Genomic DNA, 16,182 nt, shown 5'->3' on the forward strand with positions numbered 1-16,182 from the left:
AGATAGCATTGACATGGTCAACAGGTGAAGATCAGAATTTGGAAACAAAAAGGATCCATCAGGAACAACTTATAGAATAAGTCTTACAATTTCCTCATGGAAGAATAGATAACCTTGCTGAAAGGAAAACTTATAACAATAGGTCCTCCCGCCAAGTGTGCTGGGTATCATCACCTTACCGGGTCATAAATAGGCCAATGTTATAACTCTTGGAAATATGTTCCAACCATCATATCTGACCGAGATTCAGATCTGATTGGTGTCGGGGTAACTCAGACTCAGGATGCCTGAGAAGAAAGGTGCAACACAAATTGTCGAAACGACATCGGAGATTCTCGGGAGATGAACTATGGAAGCGAGTTCCGGACAAGGGTTCATCTTTACATCAAGGGGAGGTGAGGAGGTGACTGATTGACTCAGCGACACTCCATTGAGATTCCCAAAAGATGGATTTCCATCACTATGTGAACAAGGAGATAACATTAGCTAGATCGAATGACTTAATGATGTATGCTCGAGGAAAACATACACAGTTAAACATTGGTTGAAATGTGCACCCGAAATATGGGCTAGGTAGCACAAACAATGCCCGAATGATGATTCATTAAGCCATAGACGTAGAATGAAACTATAGACCAATAACTTCAAAGCAATAGGGTTGCTAGACGTTTAGAATTTACACATCACAGGCCATTGGTCGGTATTCCTTTTAGAAACAACACGGGGACCAAGAAAGAATGGTGATGGGGAGAAGTATCACTGTACCAAGATGTCATACGAGGTGGTGAGATTCTTACGACATTCTTGACATAAAAGATGGTAATACTCCAGGGTAGAACATATCATAAGCTAGATAGCAAGGAAATCAAGGTACAACACAAAACACGAACAAGTTTGTGTTGAATGGAAGGCAATAAAATGGTCGATGATAAAACAAATCATCGAGGGCAAGGATGGTATTTCTCATCCAGAATTTGATAGATATCTTGGAAGAACTCAAATTGTTTGACAATGATCACGACAAATTGTCGAGAGGTTTTCAAGAAGATGTAATTGATCGATGATGACATCAAGTCAAAGGAATGATGAAAGCGATAGGTGAATGGAACCAAGGGTACGACACAAACTTGAAATCAAGCTTGTTGTTCAAGGCGAACTAATATGACGAGGAAGATCGACGTAAGCTTAGTTCATCATCGAAAGTTGTGTTCCGGGAAGGACCGGGTAGCACAGTTAAAAAGTTTGCACGATAATGATATAGCCGATAAGGCTAGGAATGACTTGAAGGATTATTAAACTCGTAAGCAACAAAAATTACCTAGAGTTATTGAATCGGAGTGCGGACTTGATTCACTAATCGGTGTTCTCGGTTGACAAACAACCCAGAGCCCATGAAGTGACAAAGACAAGGTAAGGTAGTACTTCATCAAGGTTTATAAGATGTAGTGCAATGGTAAGATATCCCCGAGATACCAGGGGTAACACTCAAAGGTAGATCATAATAGAGGTTGGGCAGGCGTATTGACCTGCAGAAGACAGGTGATTTAACTTGTCCAAGAAATGGTATTTAAAGGAGAACATGGTCGGAACCACGATTGCAAAAGGCCAGATCCCAGATATAAGATGAACTTATACCAAGGGAATAATTAATATTAGAGAAGCTTTTAATGATAAGATCTACACCGTGTCCATGGGCATGAACACAAAGTTCAAGGTCGACTCCCACTTCTTCAATGCATACCTTCCCTTCGCCTCTCGTATTTTGATAATGACATTAGTTGTCGAAAGTTTTACCTGGTGCAATACCAGATAAGTATGTCCCGCGAAATCTTTCGGGCTCACACAGATTAAGGAAGGTATAGGTTCAACCCATCGGGGCATCGAAGAAAGATATACTACAAACTTCAGGAGTAAATAACACAAGCTCGAAAGTAGAGCATGGTTCACAAAAACAGATGATACAATTTACCAAAGTCATTATATACCCATGGAAAGGCTCACAAGGTCATTCAGTAGGAAGGACACTGTCGGATAAAATCCAAGAAAGGAACCGATGGTCCACAAGGGATCTGATGTGAGCATCGGTACTCAACCAGAGGAAGAAGAATGCAAGGAGATCTGATTATAGAAACAACTGACTAACTCAAAGTTCAATGCAAAAGAATTATGATTTCCAAATCAAGGGGTCAGAAGCAATGCTCTGATCAAGGATGGATAAGTTGAGTAGGCTTAGGGGTACAATAGATGGTAATTTGATAGGTCGAGATCCAGCTCACGTTTAAAATGACGTCTGAGCCGGAAGGATGAATTCTAGGATATGATTGAGGATTGCGAGCATTCGCAACAAATTGAATCAACGGACTCAAAATGATAATGACAAAGGGTGCCAATAAGATTTCGAGACTTATGGGATTAATCATAATGCTAGTAAGCAAGAATTTCAAGAGCAACAGGCTCCTGAAGATTTTCGGAAGATCGAATAGTATTTTGAAGACTATTGTGGAATACTTAAATCAACTGGGGAAGACCGGATACTCGGTAAGTGCGAGAATTATCCGTAGGGGTATTCAGGTGACAAAGAGCAGTAAGGCAGTAAGCTCAAAGGATTCTCGGAACAACAGAAAGAATTTCGGGGTATCTTGCAATAACAAGATCAACTGGGAAATATTGTATGAATGGCAAGTATACGTGGTTATCCTTAGGAGTTTATCGACGAAAGGGAATTGCAAAAGCGATGAACACAAGTTCTCGGGTTATCAGCGGAGAGTATCTTCAGGGTCTTCACGTGCAGCAGACGATCATCAGTAATAAAGGGGCTCTCCGGGTGAAAGTGATAACGAGATCCTAATGTTAGATTTAGCAAAATTCATTTAACCCGAATAGAAGAGATGTCAGAGTCGCAGAGTATAGGTTGAGGAATAAAAGATCCTACTACCACCCAATGGCGACGTGGGCCCGTAAGCCGCACAGCCATGTTAGTAAAAGTTTTGCAATGACTAGACTCGACTTCGGCCAAGGAGTGTGGAAGGGGGGTTCCTACAGGCAGTCGGCTCTGATACCAACTTGTGACGCCCCCGATTTGACCGTAGACTAATCATGCACGCAAATGTGTATGACCACGATCAGGGACTCACGGGAAGATATCACAACACAACTCTAAAACATAAATAAGTCATACAAGCATTATAATACAAGCCAGGGGCCTCGAGGGCTCGAATACAAGTGCTCGATCATAGACGAGTCAGCGGAAGCAACAATATCTGAGTACAGACATAAGTTAAACAAGTTTGCCTTAAGAAGGCTAGCACAAAAGTAGCAACGATCGAAAGGGCAAGGCCTCCTGCCTGGGACCTCCTAACTACTCCTGGTCGTCGTCAGCGGCCTGCACGTAGTAGTAGGCACCTCCAGTGTCGTAGGTGTCGTCGTCGACGGTGGCGTCTAGCTCCTGAACTCCGACATCTGATTGCGACAATTCGGTATAGAAAGGGGAAAAGAGGGAGAAAAGCAACCGTGAGTACTCATCCAAAGTACTCGCAAGCAAGGAGCTACACTACATATGCATGGGTATATGTGTAAAGAGGCATATCAGTGGACTGAACTGCAGAATGCCGGAATAAGAGGGGGATAGCTAGTCCTGTCGAAGACTACGCTTCTGGACATCTCCATCTTGCAGCATGTAGAAGAGAGTAGATTGAAGTCCTCCAAGTAGCATCGCATAGCATAATCCTACCCGGTAATCCCCTCCTCGTCGCCCTGTTAGAGAGCGATCACCGGGTTGTATCTGGCACTTGGAAGGGTGTATTTTATTCAGTATCCAGTTCTAGTTGTCATAAGCTCAAGGTACAACTCCGGGTCATCCTTTTACCGAGGGGCACGGCTATTCGAATAGATAAACTTCCCTGCAGGGGTGCACCACATAACCCAACACGCTCGATCCCAATTGGCCGGACACACTTTTCTGGGTCATGCCCGGCCTCGTAAGATCAACACGTCGCAGCCCCACCTAGGCTCAACAGAGAGGCCAGCACGCCGGTCTAAACCTATGCGCGCAGGGGTCTGGGCCCATCGCCCTATGCACACCTGCACGTTGCGAACGCGGCCGCGAGCAGACCTAGCAACCCACACGATCACGGCGGTTACGTCAACACGGTCCAACACGGCGCGCGCCACTCAGTCGCTGACGTCAAGAAGGCTTCGGCTGATACCACGACGTCGGGATACCCATAACTACTCCCGCGTAGATGGTTAGTGCGTATAGACCAAATGGCCAGACTCAGATCAAATACCCAGAACTCGTTAAGCGTGTTGTTTATCCGCGAACGCCGACCAGGGCCAGGCCCACCTCTCTCCTGGGTGGTCTCAACCTGCCCTGTCGCTCCGCCACAAAGTAACAGTCGGGGGCCGTCAGGAACCCAGGCCCACCTCTACCGGGGTGGAGCCACCTGTCCTTTCAGGCCCCCCATCAGAATCACTTGCGGGTACTCCTCGAGCCGACCCGACTTTAGTCACCACCTGTGTCATGTATATAGTATATAAGTATATACCCGTGATCACCGCCCAGGTGATCACGGCCCGATAGTATAGCACAGCAGACGGACAAGAATGTAGGGCCACTGATGGAAATCTAGCATCCTAGACTAAGCAGATAGGATTGCAGGTAAAGGTAACAACAGTAGTTAGCAAGGATAGGCTATGCATCAGAATAGGATATCGAAAGTAGTAACATGCTACACTACTCTAATGCAAGTAGTAGAGAGTAGAGTAGGCGATATCTGGTGATCAAGGGGGGGGCTTGCCTGGTTGCTCTGGCAAGTAGGAGGGGTCGTCGACTCCGTAGTCGAGCTGGGCAGCAGCAGGGTCGGTCTCGTAGTCTACCGGAGAGAAGAGGGGGAAGAAACAGTAAATACAATGCAAACATAAGCATGACGATGCGTGACATGTCAATGAGCGGTGCTAGGGGTGTCCTAACGCGACAGTAGGCGGTACCGGTGAAGGGGGGGAACATCCGGGAGGTACTCCCGATGTTTCGCGTTTTCGGACAGACGGACCGGAGGGGGAAAGTTGCTAGTTCGATAGGTTAGGGAGGTGTGGTGGACGAACGGACTGCGTATTCGGATTCGTCTCGTCGTTCTGAGCAACTTTCATATAGAAAACATTTTCATCCGAGTTACGGTTTAAAAGATATGAATTTTCAAAGTTTTAAATCATTTTAGAATTTATTTAATTTATTTAATTTAACATTATCCAGAATAGTGCCTGCTGACGTCATCATGACGTCAGCATGACGTCAGCAGTCAACAGGGCGTTGACTGGGTCAAACTGATGTGCGGGACCCAGCTGTCATGGACTGATTAATTAGTTAACTAATAGTTTAATTAGTTTAGTTATTAGATTAGTCTAATTAATCAAAAATTAATTAGGTTAATTAATTCTTTAATTAATTAATTGTTTTTAATATATTATTATTATTATTATTATTTTTATTCTTTATATTTATATATATTTTTTTATTAAACGTTCTGGGATGGGCCCCGGCTGTCATTGGGCCAGGGGCCCTAACGGTTACGGGTGTGGGTCTCGGGCGCGGTTGCAGGCGCCCATCGGGGGCGAGGCCGTGGCCTCGGGTGGGCACGGCCGCGTAGCCGGGGGGGGCCTCGGCCAGGGCCAGCGAGGCCGGAACGGGGCCGGAGCGGGCGCGTGGGCGCCGGCGAGGCCACGGCGGCGTGCGGCGGCTTGGCCGGAGCAGAGCCGCGGCAGGGAACGGGCAGCGGCGGCCACGGACGTAGCAGCCGTAGGCAGGGGCGGTGTCGTCCGCGCGCGTACGGCGGGGCAGCAGTAGCGTGGCGGAGCCAGTGCGGCGAGCGGCGGAGCAAGGCGGTGGTCGGAGCGGGCGTGAGGCGCGGGAGAGAGGGGAGGTGGAGGCCGGGCCTCACCGCGGGGGGTAGGGTCCAGGGCAGCGGGGCTCGGGGAGGTAGACGAGGACGACGGCGGCGTGGAGGAGGCAGCCCGGCGAGGAGGGGCTTGACGAATCCGGCGAGGGCAGTGACGTGCGCGGTCGTCGGGGCTGAGGACGTGGACGACGAGGTCCAGCGGCGACGGGGTGGCGACGGCGAAGCAGTGGCGGGATGAGGCAGAGACGGTGTGCGGCGACGGCGTCGGGGGCGCCCGGGGTGCGGCCCAGATCCAGTCGGGGAGGTCGAGGTGGAGGACGGGGCGTCAGGGCGTCGAGCGACGCCGGCGACGGCAAGGGGCGACGGAGCGCCGTGGTGGCGCCGAAGGCGGCGGTCGGGGTCGAGGGCGAGGCCCTGGATCCAGAAGGGAGCGGGCAGAGGAGGGGCGAGGGGAGAGGGGATCGGGGGGGTGGGGGGTTGTGCTGTCGTGGGCTAGGGTTACGGAGTAGTGGGGGGTAGTAGTGGGTTAGGTGGACCGGGGTGGGCCGGCCTGTTGGGCGGCCTGGTCGGCCAGCTGGGCCGTTTGGGCCGGGCGGGCTCTTTTTCTTTTCTTTTTGTTTTACTTTGTCTTATTTTTCCTTTTCTGTTTTGGCTAATTATCTGGGCACCAAGTGAGTTTTGTAAAATAAGATAGCTGGCCCACAAATCACAGCACAATATACCTTACCACCAAAAACTAGTTTGGGGTAAATATCATTTCATATTTATTTTGTATTAATAAAAAGGTTATTAATTAATGTTTTCAGCCACTGTTTGAGGATGTTTAAGTCACCTATCAAATTTCAATAATGTGCTTTACTATTTTATCATAGCCTCTGATTTATCTACTATTTATTGAACATTTTAGTTTTAGTATTTGAAAAGTTTTATTTTCCACTTTTAAATTTAATTGAAGTTTGAAATAGGAGTTTGAAAAGGAATGTGATTCAAATGTGATCAAGCCCTGTTTAGCAACATGATTAGCTTAATCACAGGGAGTTACTGTAGCATGATTCTCGGGGTGTTACAACAATTCACCATTGTATTGGGTGTGTTGGGGACACAAGACACTCTTTGTTATTTGGTTGCAGGGTTGCTTGAGAGAGACCATCTTCATCCTACGCCTCCCACGGATTGATAAACCTTAGGTCATCCACTTGAGGGAAATTTTCTACTGTCCTACAAACCTCTGCACTTGGAGGCCCAACAACGTCTACAAGAAGAAGGTTGCGTAGTAGACATCAAGCAGTTTCTGGCGCCGTTGCCGGGGAGGTGAGTGCTTGAAGGTATATCTTTAGATCTTGCAATCGAATCTTTTTGTTTCTTGTTTTATCAATAGTTTAGTTTATAAAAGAAAACTACAAAAAAATGGAATTGAGTTTACCTCATACGCTTCATCTTTTTAATATCTTTCATGAGTATGATGGGAAGGAAAATTGTGCTCAAGTACTAGAAGAAGAATTACATAGAATGCTTGGCATAAAATATGTGAATAATGAGCATGATTGCAATGTTGTTAGTATGAATTCCTTGAATACCCATGATGCTAATGATATGCAAAGTCCCAAGCTTGGGGATGATACGTTTAATGAAGATGATATTTTTAGTCTCCCAAGTTTTGATATGCAAATTTATAATGATGATAGCATGCCTCCTACTTATGATGATTATATTGATGAAAGTGGGTTTGGAAGAGTGTCAACGTTAGGAAGTAATGATCCCACTATTTTGGAGGGTGTTGAATCTTATAATATTTATGAAAGTGGATTTGGAGAGGTCATGACTTTATTTAGTGATGTATCCACTATTTCGGAAGAGGTTTCAATTGATTATGATGAGAACAAAGTTGCTACTTATGATGATTATTGTGATGAAACTTATGCTATAAAAAGTAGTGATGATTATATTTATGAAACTTGTCATGATTATGATTACCCTTTTTCTGAACATTACTCTTTTAATGTGGAAACAATTTATAGTATTCAAGTCTCTTATGATACTCCCACTATTCTGAAAGAGAAGAAATTTGCTTATGTGGAGAGTAATAAAAATTCTATGCTTGTAGACCATGAAAAGAATGCTTTATGTGATGGTTATATTGTTGAATTCATTCATGATGCTACTGAAAATTATTATGAGGGAGGAATATATGCTTGTAGGAATTGCAATAATATCAAGTTTCCTCTCTATGTGCTTAAAGTTTTGAAGTTATGCTTGTTTTGCCTTTCTATGCTAGTTGATTATTGTTCCCATAAGTTGTTTGCTCACAAAATCCCTATGCATAGGAAGTGGGTTAGACTTAAATGTGCTAGTCATATTCTTCATGATGTTCCTTTTATGTTTCAATTCTTATGTCTTATGTGAGCATCATTGAAATCATCATGCCTAGCTAGGGGCATTAAACGTTAGCGCTTATTGGGAGGCAACCCAATTTTATTATAGTTTCTTGCTTTTTGGTTCTGTTTAGGAATAAATAATCCATCTAGATTCTGGTTAGATGTGTTTTCATGTTTTAATTAGTGTTTGTGCCAAGTAGAACCTTTGGGAAGACTCGGGTGAAGTCTTTATGATCATGCTGTAAAAAACAGAAACTTTAGCGCTCATGAGATTAGCTTCAAATTTTTACTAGAGAGTGCTATTTAGTTGAATCTTTTTGAAGATGATTACTAGACAAATTCCTCAGGTCCACCAATTTATTTTAGAATTTTTGGAGTTCCAGAAGTTTGCGTTAGTTACAGATTACTACAGACTGTTCTGTTTTTGACAGATTCTGTTTTTCGTGTGTTGTTTGCTTATTTTGATGAATCTATGGCTAGTTAAATAGTTTACAAATCATAGAGAAGTTGGAATACAGTAGGTTTAACACCAATATAAATAAATAAAGAGTTAATTACAGTACCTTGAAGTGTTGTTTTGTTTTCTTTCACTAACGGAGCTCACGAGATCTTCTGTTAAGTTTTGTGTTGTGAAGTTTTCAAGTTTTGGGTAAAGATTCGATGGACTATGGAATAAGGAGTGGCAAGAGCCTAAGCTTGGGGATGCCCAAGGCACACCAAGGTAATATTCAAGGATAACCAAGAGCCTAAGCTTGGGGATGCCCCGGAAGGCATCCCCTCTTTCGTCTTCGTTCATCGGTAACTTTACTTGGAGCTATATTTTTATTCACCACATGATATGTGTTTTGCTTGGAGCGTCATTTTATTTTCTTTAGCTTTGCTTGCTGTTTGAATAAAATGCCAAGATCTGAAATTCTTAAATGTTAGAGAGTCTTCACATAGTTGCATAATTATTCGACTACTCGTTGATCTTCACTTATATCTTTCAGAGTAGTTTGTTGTTTGCTCTAGTGCTTCAATTATATCTTTTAGAGCACAATGGTGGTTTTATTTTGAAGAAATAAATGAACTCTCATGCTTCACTTATATTATTTTGAGAGTCTTAAACAGCATGCTAATTTGCTTAATCCTAATATGCTAGGTATTCAAGATTAGTAAAAACTTTCTTATGAGTGTGTTGAATACTAAGAGAAGTTTGATGCTTGATGATTGTTTTGAGATATGGAGGTAGTAATATTAAAGTCATGCTAGTTGAGTAGTTGTGAATTTGAGAAATGCTTGTGTTGAAGTTTGCAAGTTCCGTAGCATGCACGTATGGTAAACGTTATGCAACAAATTTGAAACATGAGGTGTTCTTTCATTGTCCTCCTTATGAGTGGCGGTCGGGGACGAGCGATGGTCTTTTCCTACCAATCTACCCCCCTAGGAGCATGCGCGTAGTGCTTGGTTTTTGATGACTTGTAGAGTTTTGCAATAAGTATATGAGTTCTTTATGACTAATGTTGAGTCCATGGATTATACGCACTCTCACCCTTCCACCATTGCTAGCCTCTTCGGTACCGTGCATTGCCCTTTCTCACATTGAGAGTTGGTGCAAACTTCGCCGGTGCATCCAAACCCCGTGATTTGATACGCTCTTTCACACATAAACCTCCTTATATCTTCCTCAAAACAGCCACCATACCTACCTATTATGGCATTTCCATAGCCATTCCGAGATATATTGCCATGCAACTTTCCACCATCCCGTTTATCATGACACGTTCATCATTGTCATATTGCTTTGCATGATCATGTAGTTGACATAGTATTTGTGGCAAAGCCACCATTCATAATTCTTTCATACATGTCACTCTTGGTTCATTGCATATCCCGGTACACCGCCAGAGGCATTCATATAGAGTCATACTTTGTTCTAGTATCGAGTTGTAATCATTGAGTTGTAAATAAATAGAAGTGTGATGATCATCATTTTCTAGATCATTGTCCCAAGTGAGGAATAAAAAAAGAGAAGGCCCAAAAAAATGAGAGAAAAAGAGAGAAGGGACAATGTTACTATCCTTTTACGACACTTGTGCTTCAAAGTAGCACCATAATCTTCATGATAGAGAGTCTCTTGTTTTGTCACTTTCATATACTAGTGGGAATTTTCCATTATAGAACTTGGCTTGTATATTCCAACATTGGGCCTCCTCAAGTGCCCTAGGTCTTCGTGAGCAAGCAAGTTGGATGCACACCCACTTAGTTTCTTTTGTTGAGCTTTCATATATTTATAGCTCTAGTGCATCTGTTGCATGGCAATCCCTACTCCTTGCATTAACATCAATCGATGGGCATCTCCATAGCTCATTGATTAGCCTCGTTGATGTGAGACTTTCTCCTTTTTTGTCTTCTCCACATAACCCTCATCATTATATTCTATTCCACCCATAGTGCTATATCCATGGCTCGCGCTCATGTATTGCGTGAAGGTTGAAAAAGTTTGAGATTACTAAAGTATGAAACAATTGCTTGGCTTGTCATCGGGGTTGTGCACAATGAGAGCATTCTTGTGTGACGAAAATGGAGCATGACTAAACTATATGATTTTGTAGGGATGAACTTTCTTTGGCCATGTTATTTTGAGAGGACATAATTGCTTAGTTAGTATGCTTGAAGTATTATTATTTTTATGTCAATATGAACTTTTATCTTGAATCTTTCGGATCTGAATATTCATACCACAATTAAGAAGAATTACATTGAAATTATGCCAAGTAGCATTCCACATTAAAAATTCTGTTTTTATCATTTACCTACTCGAGGACGAGCAGGAATTAAGCTTGGGGATGCTGATACGTCTCCAACGTATCTATAATTTTTTTATTGTTCCATGCTATTATATTATCCATCTTGGATGTTTATGGGTTTTATTTTACACTTTTATATTACTTTTGGGACTAACCTATTGACCCAGAGCCCAGTGCCAGTTCCTGTTTTTTCCCTTGTTTCAGTGTTTCGAAGAAAAGGAATATCAAACGGAGTCGAAACGGAATGAAACCTTCTGGAGAAGTTATTTTTGGAAGGAAAACAACCCGGGAGACTTGGAGTCCACATCGACGAAGCAACGAGGAAGGCACGAGGCAGGGGGCGCGCCCACCCCCCTGGGCGCGCCCTCCACCCTCGTGGCTCCCCTGACGTACTGCTTTCACCTATATATACCCATATACCCTAAAATGATCGGGGAACAGAATAGATCGGGAGTTCCGCCGCCGCAAGCCTCTGTAGCCACCAAAACCAATCGGGACCCTGTTCCGGCACCCTGCCGGAGGGGGGGAACCCTCACCGGTGGCCATCCTCATCATCCCGGCGCTCTCCATGACGAGGAGGGAGTAGTTCACCCTCGGGGCTGAGGGTATGTACCAGTAGCTATGTGTTTGATCTCTCTCTCTCTCTCGTGTTCTTGAGGTGATACGATCTTGATGTATCGCGAGCTTTGCTATTGTAGTTGGATCGTATGATGTTTCTCCCCCTCTACCCTCTTGTAATGGATTGAGTTTTCCCTTTGAAGTTGTCTTATCGGATTGAGTCTTTAATGATTTGAGAACACTTGATGTATGTCTTGCGTGGGATAACCGTGGTGACAATGGGTTATTCTATTGATTCACTTGATGTATGTTTTGGTGATCAACTTGCGGGTTCCGCCCATGAACCTATGCATAGGGGTTGGCACACGTTTTCGTCTTGATTCTCCGGTAGAAACTTTGGGGCACTCTTTGAGGTTCTATGTGTTGGTTGAATAGATGAATCTGAGATTGTGTGATGCATATCGTATAATCATACCCACGGATACTTGAGGTGACATTGGAGTATCTAGGTGACATTAGGGTTTTGGTTGATTTGTGTCTTAAGGTGTTATTCTAGTACGAACTCTAGGGCTGTTTGTGACACTTATAGGAATAGCCCAACGGATTGATTGGAAAGAATAACTTTGAGGTGGTTTCGTACCCTACCATAATCTCTTCGTGTGTTCTCCACTATTAGTGACTTTGGAGTGACTCTTTGTTGCATGTTGAGGGATAGTTATATGATCCAATTATGTTATTATTGTTGAGAGAACTTGCACTAGTGAAAGTATGAACCCTAGGCCTTGTTTCCTAGCATTGCAATACTGTTTACGCTCACTTTTATCATTAGTTACCTTGCTGTTTTTATATTTTCAGAATACAAAAACCTATATCTACCATCCATATTGCACTTGTATCACCATATCTTCGCCGAACTAGTGCACCTATACAATTCACCATTGTATTGGGTGTGTTGGGGACACAAGACACTCTTTGTTATTTGGTTGCAGGGTTGCTTGAGAGAGACCATCTTCATCCTACGCCTCCCACGGATTGATAAACCTTAGGTCATCCACTTGAGGGAAATTTGCTACTGTCCTACAAACCTCTGCACTTGGAGGCCCAACAACGTCTACAAGAAGAAGGTTGCGTAGTAGACATCAAGAGCCGCAAACTCTCTAGACGGTTAGGTGACAATTTCTTCAGAGACCAAGAGTGATTGTGGTTCTCGAAGAAGAAGTCTGTAAAGGTTCGGAGATCGCCTTCAAGTACCTACCACGAGTAATTGGCATCGGTTTACGAATCAATTGTCGAGGAGAATTGGGTGAAGAGAGTTTATCTTCTGTGTTAAGTCACAACCCCTCCAACCTGACGTAGTCCTTGTGCAGAAGGATGAACTGGTCGAACAAATTCCTTGTCGCCATCGAGCATCATCGGTTATATCTGTCACTCATGTTTACCTTCGATGCATTTTCATTCGTATAATTTACATCGATGCACACTTTAGTTCACCTTCGATACTCTGTCTTTGTTCACTGTAGTTTGTTTTTCATTCATTCCGCTGCTGGGTTCTAAGAGATTTAAGTTTTCCAAAGAAAATTTAAACTCCTATTCACCCCCTCTGGTAGACATACTTCGTTCCTACAACATGTGATCATTAAAAAAGACTTTACATATTTGTGTGGCAAAATTTAGAAAAATGAATTTTTTTAAAACAATAAAAATATCATGGAAAATTAATTCTGTAGATCATGGCAAATATGTGGATAAAAGTACTTGTATCATGTCAACTATACATATCATGGCAAATTTACTACCTATTATCATGGAAGAAGTTGTTTGCATGGCTAAGATCAATAAAAAAAGCCATGGTATTTGCAAAAGAGCTAAATTGGCATGGAAAATTTAGGAAAATGATTTTTTAACAAATAAATATCAAGGAAAAATCTGTTGTGTAGATAATGGGAAATAAGGAGAAAAAGGTACTTGTATCAGGGCAACTACACATATAATGGTAACAAAATAATACCCAATATCATGGCAAACGCTTTTTTTTGTAAAGCTATTTTGGAGAAAAAGTACCGTCGGTAAATGTCACCAGCGCAGGAACCTTCTCTTGGTGGCTGCTGGTGATCTCCCTCGGTTCTATGCCGAGAACTAAGGAGGATGTGTGCAGGGAGCTCTGTGCTCCAAGAGCTTGTTAATGGTGAGGTCGCCGGGGTCGGCGTCGATGCGCGGCAGGGGCGGTCACTCGTCGGGCCTCATCTCCTGCTGGAGCCATTTAATGAACATAAATTTGCTAACTTTATTCTAAAACCATGGTAGCTAATAAAACCGTGTGCAAATAATGATTTTTTTTTTCTAAAGCCAGCCATGCTTAAAAAAATTGGTATCTAATTGTGAAGAACATGGCAAATTGCTAAAATTTGCAATGTTTTGGATATCAAGAAGTTTTGAATATGGTCATTAGAATCATAGCACATATACCCGTGCGTTTCAACGGAAGATATAGTGACGTATCCACCGAAATATCCGCAACATGTCCCAAGAACATCTCAATGATGCCACCCGGCAACGGCAGGAAGGCGCGCACCAAGGTCTAGTAATACTTCATATCAATTGTACGGGTGTGGCCAATTCACGCGAATTCAGGTGGGTGAGATTAGTTAGTGTGGGCCCCACAGTTGAATTAGAGGGGTGATTAGTTAGTGTGGGCCCACCCTTGAATTCACCAGGGAGAGAAATTAATTAGGGTGAGGAGAGATTTACGTGGCTTCGTCCCTAGATGCGTTGCGGAGCGTTGCAATGCTCGCAGGCGAGGAAGTCTTTTCCCAATTGTACATTAAGAAGCATGCTACATATACAATGCTTTTGATACAATTTTTATACGACGATTCTGATCTTAAAAGGCCCCCTAATTTTTAAATCTTAAAGGCATTATTTGTAAGTTGCCGTGAAAAAAAATACTATCTCACTAAGCATTAGAAATAATGAATTATAGTTCCTTCGCATTTGAACAAACAATCCCTAGTTCCAATTCTGACCCTAAAGGGCCCCCTAATTTTCAATTTTTAAAGGCATTATTTGTAAATTGAAGCAATTTTAAAATTTCATCAACTTTGGGTTAATTGCATGCCATGTCTGGGTTTGCTTTGTGTCAATATCAAGAAGCATGCTACATATACAATGCTTTTGATACAATTTTTATACGACGATTCTGATCTTAAAAGGCCCCCTAATTTTTAAATCTTAAAGGCATTATTTGTAAGTTGCCGTGAAAAAAATACTATCTCACTAAGCATTAGAAATAATGGATTATAGTTCCTTCGCATTTGAACAAACAATCCCTAGTTCTTTACACATACAATACTTTTGGTACCAACAATTCTGACCCTAAAGGGCCCCCTAATTTTCAATTTTTAAAGGCATTATTTGTAAATTGAAGCAATTTTAAAATTTCATCAACTTTGGGTTAATTGCATGCCATGTCTGGGTTTGCTTTGTGTCAATATCATACACCTTTCTTTCTTTCTTGTTAAACTCTCCTTCCTTATTTATGTATAAGGATCATGCCCTCGTATTATAATTCTTCCTTGTTTTAGGAGGCTCACCTTCCTTATTTATGCCCAAGGATCACAACGCTGGTATTATATGGTCATTATCCTCTCCCTTTTCTTTTTTGAAATTCTCTTTCCATATTTATACCCTCTAATCACACGCCACACATCTCATGAAATCTAAGCCATATATGTCAGCCACCTCTGTTTCCTTATTCTCAAAGGCGTTTTCCTAACAAACAGGGCCCATTATTACTAATTAATTCTCCAGGCTGCTTATTGATATTGAATCAGAAACATATATAAATCGGTAGAACGGCTTGTGAAGCAGCGAGGTGGTACTAATTTATAAAGAAACAAACGTTTTGTTTTGTATCCTGATGCTTTAGCTGTGTTGGTTGCAGCTTTGGGCCTCGACGTGCAACATTGTGAGTTCGATCCCATGTAAAGACATTTAGTTTCTGCCTAATCTTGGTTGCACGTCATATTTTCTGCATGGGCCGATTTCGGGTTAAGGCCCAGTAAGGCGATTTAGCCCAGCCTGGCAAAGTTGTATCGAGGATGAGGCCCAGGTAGTAGTGCAGACAACAGATTAGGTACGAAAATTTTGCGACGTGGTTCCCCGTATTAGTACCACCTCGCATGTATGTTTTAAATTCAAATTGAAAACGTAAATTCACAGAAAGAAAGCGTATTATCACGGTGAACCCACGGAGTCAATCCGTGCTTTATTATTACTAGCAAAAGGCCCCGTGCGTTGCAACGGGAGGAAATAAATCACATGCCCATATGTTGTAGGTCAAGTTGAAACAAAAGGTGCCACGAGAAAGACTGTAAAGATAAAATACTGAAGATTTAAGTTGGACGAAAATCTTGTTACAGAAAAAAGAGCTAGTAAAGAGAATGCAATACGTACTTGTTCTTTTTCCAAGATTTGATTTATGAATTCATGGTCGATGCAGTATATCACATCACTGGCTGCTTCCATATTCTCTCAAGGCAACGTTTATATTATGCTAATCTCGTATCCCGG

This window comes from Aegilops tauschii, chromosome 4, assembly GCF_002575655.3.
Source record: "Aegilops tauschii subsp. strangulata cultivar AL8/78 chromosome 4, Aet v6.0, whole genome shotgun sequence".
In the NCBI taxonomy this organism is placed as follows: domain Eukaryota; kingdom Viridiplantae; phylum Streptophyta; class Magnoliopsida; order Poales; family Poaceae; genus Aegilops; species Aegilops tauschii.